This window comes from Protopterus annectens, chromosome 4.part0 (genome assembly GCF_019279795.1).
Source record: "Protopterus annectens isolate FY-2018-M chromosome 4.part0, PAN1.0, whole genome shotgun sequence".
Lineage (NCBI taxonomy): Eukaryota > Metazoa > Chordata > Ceratodontiformes > Protopteridae > Protopterus > Protopterus annectens.
The window spans coordinates 841872850-841887341 of record NC_056733.1 but is presented as its reverse complement, the minus strand read 5'-3'; the positions used below and the strand labels follow the sequence as shown (position 1 = coordinate 841887341).

The following is a 14492-nucleotide window of genomic DNA, read 5'->3' as shown; positions in this document are numbered from 1 at the left end:
CTATGCTGACAAAAAATGCTTGATTAGTTACCCTAGATCTAAAATATGCCTACCTCCACATCCCCATAAGGGAATTCTGCAGGAAATTCCTTTGCTTCAGAGCAGGCTCTCAACACTTTCAGTTCTCTGTGCTACCCTTTGACTTCTCTACTGCTCCCAGGGTATTCACCATAGCCTTTTGCAGAGAGAAAAATATACAAATTTACCCTTACCTGGATGACTGCTTCATTCAGGCAGAGTGCAAAGAAAAGCTCCTCGAGGACCTCCTCTTTGTCAAAACCCTCCTAACATCCTTAGGGTAGACCATCAACGAGAAGAAGTCAAAGCAAACTCCCTCCAGGGAGATAATTTTCTTGGGAGCTCTGCTGGATACAGCATCCCAAATGGCCTTCCTATCCCAGAGAAACAGCGTTTCCTCCCTCTTTATTTTGCACAGCTGGCTTCCAAAAGTCACCTCTCTGTGAGGAAATTCCTGGAAGCCTTGGTGTACATGGCATCCTGCATCCTTCGTAGTCCTCTGGCCAGGTTTCACATGAGAAAACTTTAGTGGTACCTAAATAATCTTTTGTGTCAGCACTCAGCCTCTAGAGACCTCTCTACCTCTGATACCTTGTATAAGGGACAAATTTCTCTAGTGGACAGGGGGCTGTGCCCAGAACAAGGGTCTTCCCTTCACCCTCCATCCAACCAAGCAGACCATTACCACCAACACCTCAGACATAGCTTGGGGTGCTCACCTAGAAGGCAGTTGCACCCAAGGTCTTTGGGATGCACAGCACCTTCCCTTACACATCAACCAGAAGGAAATGATGGCAGTACAAAAGGCTCTGACATCCTTCAAACCCCATCTCAAGCCAGGGGTTATCCGTATTAAAACAGACAACACCACAGTAATGTGGTACATCAACAAACTGGGAGGGACTCAATCTTGCCCCTCTGTACAGGCTAGCCATGAACCTGTGGCCGACGGCCTTGTCCATGGGACTATGTCTGATAGCACAATACCTACCAGGGATCAACAACACCCTGGCAGACTACTTAAACAGAAACCTACTGGACCCCCACGAATGGCAGCTCCACAGAAAAATATTTTTGCAAATCACTCAGGAGTGGGGGACTCCAGAGGTGGATGTCTTTGCTTCACATCCCAACCATCAGCTGAAAATAAATCTGTATCAGGGAGTACCACCACCTAGCCTGGAAGGTGGATGCCTTGACCTTCCCCTGGAACACCATCTTTGTGTACGCATTCCCTCCTCTGCCTCTTTATTCGCAAGGTTCTGATCAAAATAAGGGAGGAGAGGCCAAAGGCCATCCTCATTGCTCCTGACTGACCCAGGCAACATTGGTACCCTTGACCTTGCAGCCTCCCAGGCAGATTCCCCTGATCTCAGACCTCTTAATTCAGGAGGGGGGATGTTGCACCCAGACCTGCAGACTCTCAAACTATCAGCATGGCTTGTACTCTAAAGGCAAACAAGGGGGCCCATGTTAAGCAAACAGGTCTTAGGCATCATCATAGAATCCAGAAGGCCCAGCACCAGAAAATCCTATGCAGGAAAATGGGAAAGATTCTGCTCCTGGAGCCAGTCCAGTGGGGGCAATACCTCTCAACCTTCCATCCCTCTTATGCTGGACTATCTAGCAGAGCTACTTAAAAGTGGCCTCTCCTTCTCCTCTATTAAAATCCACGCCTCGGCCATATCAGCTCATTTTGATACAGAACAGCCCCTGTTTTCATATCCTTTGATTAAACAATTCCTCAAAGCGGCTTCTAATATCAGACCTCCCAGAAGGCCACCCACTGCAGCCTGGGACCTGAATTATGTTTTGGAAAAACTTACTTTACCTCCCTTCAAACCTGCTGCTTCAGCAGAACTAAGGTACCGGTTATGGAAGACTACTTTTCTCCTAGCTATCACTTCAGCCAGAAGGGTTTCAGAGCTACAGGCGCTGATGGCTATTGAGCACGTTATCATCTTCCATGCAGACAGGGTCTCCCTGAGGACCAATCCCTCCTTTATGCCCAAGGTGGTGTCTGATGCAACTCTCAGCCAGGCCATACATCTACCCACCTTCTTTCCTAACCCTCTAAACTAGTGGGAAAGAATTCTGCACTCACTAGACGTGCACAGACAGCTCAGATACTGTCTGGACCGTACTAAACCCTTCAGGAAAATAGACCAACTTCTTCTCAGCTTGCCCCAGGGGAACAGGTGAAGCCCATTTGCAAATGGATGTCACACTGTATCCATTTCTGTTAGATTGCGTGGGAACCCCCCCAGGTCTATTCGCACCCATTCCACTATGTCAGCCTCCACTTCCACAGCATTCCTCAGGGGAGTTCCCACCAAGGACATCCTGGAAGCTCCCACCTGGACTTCTGTCCATATCTTTACCAAGCATTACCACCTACCTCTATTTTCTAAGGCTAGGGCAGGGTTTGCTTATGCACTTCTGCAGGGCATGCTGACCCATTCCTAGGTCTCTTACTGAGCCTATCACCCCTCTTCTCAGCTTTGGGAATCCTCCCACAGGTGATGACTGCAACAGTGAAACACACAAAGCACATAGTACAGTTGTGTATACTTACCATAAATGTAGATGTTCAAGTGTATTCACTGTTGCAGTCCTGGTTTCCCACCCTCCTTCCCCCTTGTATCTTCTTTCTTTAGGGAGACATAAGTTTCTAACAGTGGCTTTTAGCCACCAGGACCACTTCACCTTATTTACTTGGGCCTCTGATTGGTTAGGGCTAGAAAAACTGGTGTAATGGTGTCAGCTGCCTTGCTTTATAGCACTGATGACCTGATGTCAGCCAGCAAGCGACAGCAGCCGATGCAGAAAAACGCTGACTCTGGTATTCGGGCCCGCCGAGGGCTACCACAGCAGGGATAACCCACAGGTGATGACTGCAGCAGTGATTACACTCAAACATCTACATTTATGGTAAGTGTACACAACTGTACTTTGCTCATGCCAAGTCTGTTTTCAGTGTGCAACTAACAGTTTTGTTTAGCAAATGGCAGTCACTGTTTGTGCTGTAGAATTTGAAAGCAGTGTTAGTAGCATAATTGCCTTTGGTGCTGAAGACTGTGGATTGTACTCCCGCACCATGTATATGGAGTGCTGATATTGCCGTGTCATTTTGATTGCAGATTATTTGGTGCATTTTAGGGGGGGGGTGTTCTGCATTCCTGAGTGTGTCCTGCTTTGTATGAGATGCCTAGTAACTATGAACTTGTCATTTTTTTCAGTCATTCCCTATTACAGTATTACCAGCTTACCAATTTTTTTTTAATGTAACATGGGCAATTAATTCAAGGGCAGCAAGTACTGAATTTGCAGATGAAACACTGAAATGTAAAGTTGCTTGCTAGTAGCAACTTCTTTGTTAGTTACATATCTCTTTAATGTGGAATTACTCAGATGACTTTTATATCTGCAGAGATTGTGCTTATTGACTGATACTGGTGGATTGTAATGACAGAAGTCTAAATGGTGTTTGGTTAAAATGTTCTGAAATGGGCAGTTTTGTCATTCACCTTCTTGATTGAACTTCATATGAAACAGTAGCCTTTTTAGAAACTGTCCTTAATTATAGTATGTCACCCCCCTCCAAGTGTTAATGTTAAAGGTATGAAATGTTTTTATAAGTTGATGTTTTTATAGTCTAGCATGAGGGTAATGTTTTCCTTCCTTTTTATTTGTCCTGGGTTGATGAGGCTTAAATAATTCTTTCTTTCAGTGCCAGAAATCATCATTTTGGAGATGCTCCAGCTCATGATGTTTTCATTCAGCAGGCCTACAGTTCTGTTTCTTCTCCCAGATAGTTGTCGCAGAAAAAAGGATGAGGAAACCTTGGTCCTTGATTGTCTTGGAGCTTGCCCTAAAGGGTTCCATTTTGCAGTCTGAAAGCACCTTGACTCTGCCCTTTCAGATTTTGTAGAGAGAGAAAAGTTCTTCAATGTACCAGAAGAGCAGCATGCCATGCTCTGCAGTTCTAACTGCAGACTGCTGTGTAATGTCTTTTGCCTGTTTGCTGATCACCAAATAAGGAATCCAAGGCTTTGAACATTAAGGGCAATGGGATTTTCATATCAGTTTTAATTTTTTAGGATCTCTAAATTGTTTCCCTCACCTGTCCGACTTCTTCCAAGTCTCATTTGTTCGTCTAGCACTGCAAAAAATGGTAGAGCTTCCTTCTTCAAGAATTGCTGAGTTTCTTGAAAAGACATGAGTATGCTCACTTTAGTGCCCTTTCATGTTGTTTCCTGTAATTTTTATTACACTGATGATGTTACATGAGTGGCAATCTCTGGTATCTGTACCGGGTAGTGTGGCTTAGTTTAATGTGTCAGGCTGATGTTCTTTGTGTTTCACTGTTGCAGTCAGTACATTTGGGTTATCTGCTTGCAGGTAGCCCTCAGTCGGCCTGATTAACAAAGTCTTGGGTCCTGCGACAGTTGCAGTCTCTTCTTCCGTGACATCAGGTCGTCAGGGGTATAAAACATGCAGCCGACGTCATTACATCAGTCTTTCTTGCCGTGCGTTGCCTGAATCAGAAGCAATTTGCAAGTGCCGGTCGGCCAACTCCTGAAATTTTCGTTTTCGAGTTTCAGAACCGAAGTCTTGAACTAAAAGCTAAGTACCCCATTGGGGAAACCTTTTCTTGTTCTAAACCGATGTCAGTAAAAGTAAATAATTGCATTTCTTGTGGAAAGCAAATACCTCATAAAGATTCTCATTTGTACTGTATTCCTTGCCTAGGCCCTGACCACGACGTACCTCGCTGTCGGTTTTGTGCCTTATTTAAACAATGAACTATCCGTTGTCTGTATATTTGCGCTTCTAAATTTTTTGGTGCTCTGTTCAATTATTCTGATATGTCTTTGGTAAGCCATCCGACTACCGACATTTCGAAGAAACGCAAAGATAAAGACAGAGACAGACCGCCCAGTTCACCGGTACTCAGTGAGGCACTTTCGCAGCCCCTAATACCCACTACTTCAGATTCGCAGGCCTCTACTGAGACCCATCCGGTATGCCACGAGATGCTTCAACTGTGGAACCTGCAAATGTCTCTACCTTGGATGTGTCCAGAGCTGCTGTGCAGGCACTGGCTTCTGAGGGTGTGTTCAGGCCTACTGACTTGCATATTAAACCGGCGCCATCTTCTTCTTCAAGGCCTAAAGCTCGAACCATGCCTAGAAAACTGATGCCAAGACCGCGTGGTCAGGCCTCTATGCCTAAAGAACAAATGAGAATTATTGAAGACCTTATTACTTTAATCAGGGGAAGCCAACCTTCCCCCTCTACAAGACCTAGGACTGAGTTTGCTTATGATACTTCTGACCATGATTCTAAAATTTGTTTCCTCTGATGACCAGGATTTACCCTTATCTACCTATGAGGATTCTTATGCTGAGGACTGTATTCCCTCTGCCCCCCAAGAGGATTTCTCTTTTGGTGAAACCTTGCATACTCTCAGGGAGCTTTTTCGTTGGGAAAGGCAGGATTTCTCTGATTCTAAAAAGAGGCTTAGGGATTTCTTACTCCTGCCCCAGCACAGGCCTTTAGCTATACCTCCTGTACTGGACATTGTTGATGATGCCTTTTCGGAATCTAGCATGGCCCCCGACTCTCTACCCCCTGCTTCCAGAAAACCTGGTAGATACTACAGGGTTCCTGACTCTCGCAAGTTCCTTTTCAAAAATCCTACTGCGGATCCTGAAACAATTTAACAGGGACCCAAGGACATTAAAGCTACTACTGCCAAAAATCCTACCCCCTCTGATGGAGACTCCAGGGTGCTGGATAGATGGGGTAACAAGGTATACACTTCTGCAACTTTGGCCATTAGGGCCTTGAATTGCCAGTTTCATATGTTAAAAGTATCAGCTGCATATTACTGGATTGCTTACACAGAAAATGATGTTGACTCCTGATTGTGCTAAAAATAAGGATTTACAGGATTTTATGCATTCTGCTGAACAAGTTGGTAAACATACATTGCAATGTGGTTTTGATTCACTAGAGGCATTTTGCAGGGTTGCGGTAACTGGGTCTGCACTTAGAAAGCATGCTTGGCTTAAGGAGCAATTCTTGCCAGATCATGTTAAAGCGAAATTACTGGATGCTCCCTTAAGTCAGGGCCACCTGTTTGGCAACAAGGCAGAAGTTCTTAAAAAGATGGAGGAAAAAGCTAAATCTATGCAAACTGTTAGACTTTTTACAAGTACAACCTCCAAGCTTTAGTAGGCATTGGCCTTCTAAGAATTGGTCCTTTCCTTGCCTCTTCCAGACCTTCAGTCCAAACCCAGATCCAGCAGAGCACCCAGGCTTCAGTCCCAGGGGATGCACAGGACTAAGCAGTGGGGGAGCTCCACTTCCAAATTTGGGAATAATAACTCCCCCTATGGTAAGCTGTCTCAATGACTTCTTTTTAAAACTTCTAAGCACTTCTCAACTGACTGCCCCTTTGGGGGAAAGATTGCACTTCATGCAAAGAACTGGAGACTCATTACCCAGGACAAATAGGTTTTAAATATAGTGCCCCAAGGATACAGATTTCACTTCCAGACGTCACCAACTCCAAGCGGTTGGCCGGATCTATCTCCAAAACATTGGGCAGAGGCCCCAAAGCAAGTACTCTCTCTCTCTCTTTAGCATAGAGGCTATTAAATTGGTACCAGAAGAGAAAAAGGGACAAGGTTTCTACTCAAGATTTTTCCTGGTACCCAGAAAAGTCAATTCATGGCGTCCTATCCTGGACCTGCCTACTCTAAACACCTTTTTGGTGATTCCAAAATTCAAGATGCTGACTCTTCACCAGTTGCTTCCTATGCTAAGCAAAGATGCCTGGTTGGCAACACTAAATTTAAAGGAAGAGTACCTGCACATCCTAATCAGGGAATCTTGCAGAAGATACCTACACTTCAAAGCAGGCTACACGCACAAAGCAGGCTACATGCACTATCAGTTCTCTGCACTGCCCTTTGGCTTGCCTACTGCACCCAGGGTATTCACAAAGTGCCTAGCACGAGTCATTGCATTTTGCAGGCAAATAAATATTCAAGTATACCAATACCTGGACTATTGTCTAATTCAGGCAGAAAACCAGGACATACTTTTGAATCATCTGGCTTTTGTACAGAGGGTGCTAACTTGTCTGGGATACACCATAAACAAAAAGAAATTATACCTGGTACCCTGTCAACAAATTATATTCCTGGGAGCAAGCTTGAATACCACTTCCCAGATGGCTTTACTCACGCCAGAGAAACAAATTCACTTGACAACCTACTTCAAGCAAGTGGTCACAAAAACCCTGCTATCTGCAAGGCAAATACTACAAGCCTTGGGGTTCATGGCCTCCTGCATTCTTCTAATTCCGTATGCAAGACTGCATATGAGGAAACTACAATGGTATCTAAATGGTAAAATGGTATCTATGTTGTCAACATTCTCAGGATCTAGAAGCAATAATTCCTATTATTCCTTATCTACGTCTAGAGTTCCTTTGGTGGGCAGAGGCCTGCCACCAAAACAAGGAACTACCATTCACACTACCCCCTACCGCCCCAAACCCTAACAGACGCCTCAGACTATGCATTGGGGGGGGGGGCACACCTGGCAGGGAAGTGCATTCAGGGCAAATGGAACAGAATTCAATTGCACCTTCACATCAATGGCGCGCAGTAACAGTTATCCCACTCCACAAAGGGGGAGCCACCACTGATCCTGGGAACTATCGACCTATTAGCCTGACGAGCCTGGTCTGCAGGGCCATGGAACGTATCATCATGGAACTCCTAAACAAAGACATTGGTAACCTCCAAACTCTGGATCCCACCCAGTTCGGATTTGTGAAAGACAGATCATGCCTCCTGAACCTGATCAACTTCTTTGAGGCAGTCACCAAAGCTGTAGGCGAGGGTAAGGTAGTTCACACAACCTATCTTCACCTCGCCAAGGCTTTCGACACCATCCCCCATTCTGGAATTATAGCTAAACTCACTAAACTAGGTATAAATCCCTGCATCACAAGATGGGTTGCCAACTGGCTCACTGACAGAACCCACACTGTAAATGTTGCAGACTCCAAATCTGACCTCAAAGCAGTGACAAGTGGAGTACCACAGGATTCCGTCCTGGGACCTCTCCTGTTTGGTATCTACTTCTCTGAAGTACTGGCTAACACAGAAGGCCTCTGGCTAACGAAGTTTGCAGATGACTGCAAACTAGGAGCCATAGTCAAGTCCCCAAATGATGTGGACATCCTACAGAAGGACCTCGCTGAGACAGATGCCTGGTGTCAGAGCCATGGCCTCAAGCTCAATGCCAAAAAGTGCAGTGTCATCCCCTTTGGTAAAAACTCTGTACCCATGAACTACCACATAGGCAGCAATCTACTTAACACCGAATGTGTGATAAGAGACCTTGGGACCCAGGTGGACAGTAGTCTCTCCTTTGATAGTCACATCGCCACAGTAGTCAGGAAGTCCTTCTACGTGGCACACCTCATCATAAAAGGGTTCTCATTCAGGAAAAAAGAGGTCATTGTTCCCCTCTACTCGACCCTCATTAGACCCATTGTAAAGTACAATGCCCCTTTTGGAATGTACCTCACAAGACATCTGCAACAGCTGGAAAGGCCACAGAAGTACCTCACAAAGAGGATTACTGGCCTCAAACAAATGCCCTACACTGACCGCCTCAAAAAACTCCAGCTTTACTCTGTAGCATATCACCTACTCTGAGGTGATCTCTGCCTAACATATAAAGCTATGTGAAACCTAGAGCTGTTGGGACATGCTACATCTAAAGAAATCCCAATCCCTCTGAGCTACATGCTCTAGGGACCTAAGCCTTGTCACCACAATGAACAGGACATGCTGGAGGGATAGATTCCTGTCCCAGAGACTTCCCATACTCTGGAACAGGCTACCCATCTATGTCAAGCAAAGTTCTTCATTAGCACTCTTCAAGAAAAATCTTGGTGAGTGGATGGGAAATAGGAAATACACCCCAGGGATCACTGGTGTGTCTCTGCTCAACAGTGGCACAGGAAAATAACTTTCTTGGGTGGCATAAGCCAGGGAACCTTGTTGGCTAGGCTTATGTAGGCCCTTGGGCCGATAGCCTAGTTACCTACCTATGAACCTAATCATAAAGAAATGTTAGCTGTACAGAATGCTCTGACAGCCTTTAAGGACCACATTCTTCCAGGACAATTAATGGTAAAGATGGGAAACACCACTGTTATGTGGTACATAAACAAGCAGGGGGGTACACATTCTTACCCCTTCTGCAGACTAGCCACGGCATTATGGAACACAGCCTTGAGCGCCCAAGTGCATTTACAAGCTCAATTACTGCCAGGAAAACTAAATACACTGGCAGATAGACTAAGCAGAACCCTCATGGATCCACACGGGTGGAAACGGGAACCAAGGATTTTCAACATGTTGACAAGCAAATGGGGGATCCCAGATATAGACCTGTTTGCCCCCCCCCCCCCCCCCCAGAACTACTAATTGGAAAGATGCAAGGACTCCCCACAGACAAGCTTGGAAAGTGGATGCTCTGTCCTTTCCTATCAGTTTGTCTTTCCTCCTCTGCCTCTGCTCTCCAAAGTACTACTAAAGATCAAACAAGACAAACCAAGGATGATTTTTGATTGCACCAGCCTAGCCATGCCAGCACTGGTACCCCCTTCTGCGCAGTGTCACTGTTGGCCCCATGGCACCTGCCTCAGATTCCTACCCTGCTGTCTCAGCAGGAGAACCAGATTCTGCACCCTCGGCTTCAAACACTGAACCTAGCAGCCTGGCTAATTACCTAAGCTCTCCTTTACCATCCCTCAGTAAATCAGTGATGGATGTCATTTTGGAGGCAAGGAGGCCCAGTACTAGAAAATCGTATACTGAAAAATGGAAAAGATTCTGTGCCTGTAACCAGTCTCAAGGGATGAGCACAGCAGTGCCCAATTTACCTAAGATTTTACAATACCTAACTGAGATGCTTCACACGGACCTGTCTTTTTCCTCAATAAAAATTCACGCCTCAGCCATTTCAGCTCATTATAACACAGAACCTCACCTCTTCTCTCTCCCACTGCTCAAGCAGTTCCTCAGAAGGGCCAACAATTTAAGACCACTCAGGAGAGCATCAGCTCCAGCCGTGGACCTTAACTTTGTATTGGAGAAACTCACCCTTCCTCCTTTTGAGCCAGCTGCTACTGCAGATTTAAAATTCCTTTCTTGGATAACAGCTTCCCTTTTAGCCATCACTTCAGCAAGAAGGGTATCTGAATTACAGGCCCTTATGGCAGTGGAGCCTTTCATCATCTTTCATGCGGACAGGGTGTCCCTCAGGACCAATCCCTCTTTCATACCAAAGGTGGTATCCAGTGTGGCCTTTAATCAGTCCATTCATTTGCCTACCTTCTTTCCTAATCCACAGAACAAAGGGAAACGGATACTGCACTCCTTAGATGTGCACAGACAACTTAAGATTCTACTTGGACAGGTCTAAACCTCAAAGGAAATCTGAACAACTGCTGGTGGCATTTGCTGCAGGGACAGAGGGGAAGGCTTTTTCAAAGCGAACTATCTCCAAATGGATAGGCCATTGCATTCACTTCTGCTATAAGCACCACGGAAAACTATCCCACAGGGGATCAGATCCCACTCAACCAGGGCTGCATCTACCTCTACAGCCTTTCTTAGAGGCGTACCTACCAGAGACATCCTAGAAGCTGCTATCTGGAGTTCTGTACATACTTTCACCAAGTATTACCATTTGCCAATTTTTTCTAAATCCAGAGCTGGCTTTGCCACTGCAGTTTTGCAGGGCCTTATAGCTGGTCCTAATGCTATCTAAATTCCTCCTATCCTTAGTTGTGGGAATCTACCCAAATGTAATGACTGCAACAGTAAAACTCGAAGAACGTAGTGCAGTAATGTAGATGTTCGAGTGTATTCACTGTTGCAGTCCTGGTTACCCTCCCTCCAGCCCCCTGACTTTGTTTGGCTATACCTCTTCTCTCCCTTTCAATGCTTAAACGCTTTTTGGTATATTTGCTTTTTTGTTTGAGGTATAACCTTGTATATTTATAGATTTAATTGCTTCCCATTAGGGGGGCACCTGACATCTGGGGCAAGAAAAACTGATGTAATGATGTCGGCTGCATGTTTTATACCCCTGACGTCACGGAAGAAGAGAGTAACTGACGCAGAACCCAAGACTTTGTTAATCAGGCCGACTGAGGGCTACCTGCAAGCAGATAACCCAAATGCAATGACTGCAACAGTGAATACACCCAAACATCTACATTTATGGTGTGTACACAACTGTACTTTCTGATGCTTGTGTTCAGGAAGAACTCCATTTGTTCAGACTTTTTTGAAACATAATTGTGTGTCAGCAGAAGTAGAACATTGTCTGTGCTGACTTGTGAGTGGTGAATAAAAGTCTTAATGATGTGTGAACCTGGCTATTTCATGTGTGAACCTGGCTATTTCATCTTCTTTCCCTGGCTTCTTATCTTCATCTCCAGGCTAACCTACACTGAATAGGGGAAAAGATTATTCATAAACAGAGAAGGCCTCCCAGCCTCAAAGTAAGGTAGTGCTTGAAGACAGACTCCCCCAGAGGGTCTGCTACACATTCTACCACTCAAAACTGCATGTAAAAGGGGCATTTGTCAGAGTTTGCTTCTCCTTGGAGGACTGTAGTGGACTGTGATCAGAAGTCCAGTTTGCTTCTCCTTGGAGGACTGTAGTGGACTGTGATCAGAAGTCCTACATGGGATTTCAAAAGATTATATATATTCAGTCTTTTAGGGCTCCCACCTCTGTTAAGTACTTCTTTTGGAAACCAGTCATTCCTGAGACCATTCCTGATTTGACTTGAGAGAGACCCCAAAGAGCTCTTCCTCCTTTGTAATGAAGGCAGGGCTTTGTTTTATAACTCTTCATAGAAGATGAGATGTTTTGCCTAGTGCTAGTCCTCAGCATATTCAGGAAACGAATTCAGTGAAAGTTCAGGCAGTTACTGCCCTCCCAAATAATAAGAAATCCCAAGCTTTGATCATTTTGGGCTCTACCTGTGCTGGTAAAGGGTTTCTGAATGATATCACTGGACATTGAGAACACTTGCGTACTTGGCACATCATTGTTTGAAAACTGTACAAGTTTGTCTGCAAAATGATGCCCTTTCTTATCTGCCACCAGATTTTTCACCAGACCTTGGGTTTTGGGAGCAGAAACCTTGCAGAACATTGTTCTGGTGTACTAATATTTAGATAACTTGCTACTGGTGGCTCTCTCTGAAGGCTTCCCTGTTTGAAGACCTTGACTGTGCTGCTGTTGCATTCTGTGTAAATCTACATACTCTGTAGGGCAGTGAGCACCCTTTAGTTGGACAGAGTTACTCAATCGGCAGTGATCCTTGTGGCCTACGTATAGTCCTGGACTGGTGAGGTTGTGTCTTTGGCAGTGTGGTGAGACAGTACTAATGAGTAGACTTCCACTGTCTTCTACATTATGGGCCCAGATGGCAGCTACTATCTTTATGGTTCTGCTGGTTCATCTCTATATGAAGGTGCTTCGTTGCACTGTAAGATGCCAGTTATTGCAGAGTTGCTTTGCTGTCATCGATTTCTTGGTAGTATACTCCATGTGCCCTGATTTGATGGATTGTCCCCACCTCATCTGGAACCATTATGTATTTTGGTGGTGGATGCTTCCGTGGCAGGTTAGGAAGCTCATGCTGGGTATCTCGCTGCAGTTAGAGGAATTTAAGACTTTGAGAGTGGGAGCTACATATACTTAAATATGTTTCTGCTGGTAGCAGCACTACTTACTACTCGGGCTTTGAAGAAAGGATTTAAAATCCAGGCCCTTCCTGATAATGTCAGACAACTAGCTAGTTTTATGACATAACAGCTAAGCTGAGATGTACTACTCTCCTACCTACTTTCTACATTAAGGAAGTGCAGGTTTTGCTGTAGACCAAGATCACAGCACCTTCCTGACGATTTTAACATCACTGGGAGTGAGAAAAACATTGCACCACATTTGCTGAATCATACCTTCAATTTTTTCTCAAGACTGGAGATGAGTGCCTGCATACAGAGAGTGTTCCAGAACTGTGACATCCTAAGATTGAAGTACTTGTCATGGGAGTGGAAAAGTATTTCCTAAATTCTGTTCCTTCCTGCAGCAGAACAGAATAGAGTGGGGAATGGATGCCTTTTTCATGTAGTTGACAAGAATACTCTTCAGTCATTCTCCTTGATGTCATACATGCTAATAAATTTGGAAAATGATCACCCAAGATTCATCCTCGAAATCCTATAGTAGCCTAGAAGGATGTGGTTTCAGCCAGTCAGGTCTCTGGTAGTACTCTGAGCCAAAGATTTGTCTCTTGGTCGAAGTGATGTCCAATTCCGCACCTAGGCCTGGGTACATCTCTGCCCTGTCATTGATATGTTGGAGGTTTTTAGACTGTCAGAAAGTCTTCATATGGGCAGACATCTATCTGCAGCCCCCTTTTCCCATTTTTGCAGATGGGGTTGAGGTGTCACTTCAACATTCGCAATCATCTAGAGCCAAGGTTCACACCAACAGATGGCTAGTCCTAGGCAGATATATTCCAATAAATTAAAAACAATGAAAATTCTTCAACTTAGTGGAAAAGTAGCTGCTGCTTACACAGTTGATGAACTTATCAGCTGTGACTGACCTATTTTAAACAGACCTGCAGCTTCAGGCCTAAATTATTCCGTATAATTGGGGCAGGTTTCTGCGGTCTTGGCACTTCATGACCTAGTAACAGAGCTGTGGCTCAACTCACACTTTACAAAACAAGCAGTTCTCGAAGTGGATGCTTCAAAACAGTATTCTTTACTTGCAAAGAAGAGTAATGCATTCACGTGTCCTTCAAACTGGATGGTAGATTGGCCTTGAATTTCATGTATTGGAAAATGCTGTTGTGGTGGCCATTACCTTTGATATCAGGACCTTCGAGATGCAGGATTGTATTTTTAGAAAAAAAAATCACTTGTCTTAAGTGACTGTGGCTGAATGGACTAGCTGAACCCCACCCCCTCCTAGAAGGACCATATGTGGCACATCGGTTGGTGAGATGTCCCTGATGGAGGCCAGATGGACAACCACTCATGAAGTAAGGTAATGGCCATGGACACATGGAAGGGAATCCCTCTTGCAGAAGTAAGGGAAGTCCTCTGTAGATGTCCCAGTCATGCCTTTCCCCCTAGCAATCTAGCAGGTTGCATGCAAGTTAGGACTGAGAGGAAACGAGAAAAATGTGAATCACCACTTATTGGCTGTCTAGATGACTGCCCATCAAGGTGACCAGTCAAACCCCAGTGATGGGGAATGTACAGGCTGATTGGCTGGGAGAGGGCTGACCATTGACAAGACAGCAGGGGCAAAATGCCTCACACGCAAAAAAGGTATTTG

General features: G+C 45.0%; 1 protein-coding gene across 1 annotated transcript in view; it reads left to right on the top strand.

Annotated features, from left to right (window-relative positions):
• The window catches only part of LOC122800353, a 422686-nt gene that overhangs the window by 257816 nt on the left and 150378 nt on the right, over window positions 1–14492 (top strand). The window lies entirely within an intron of this gene.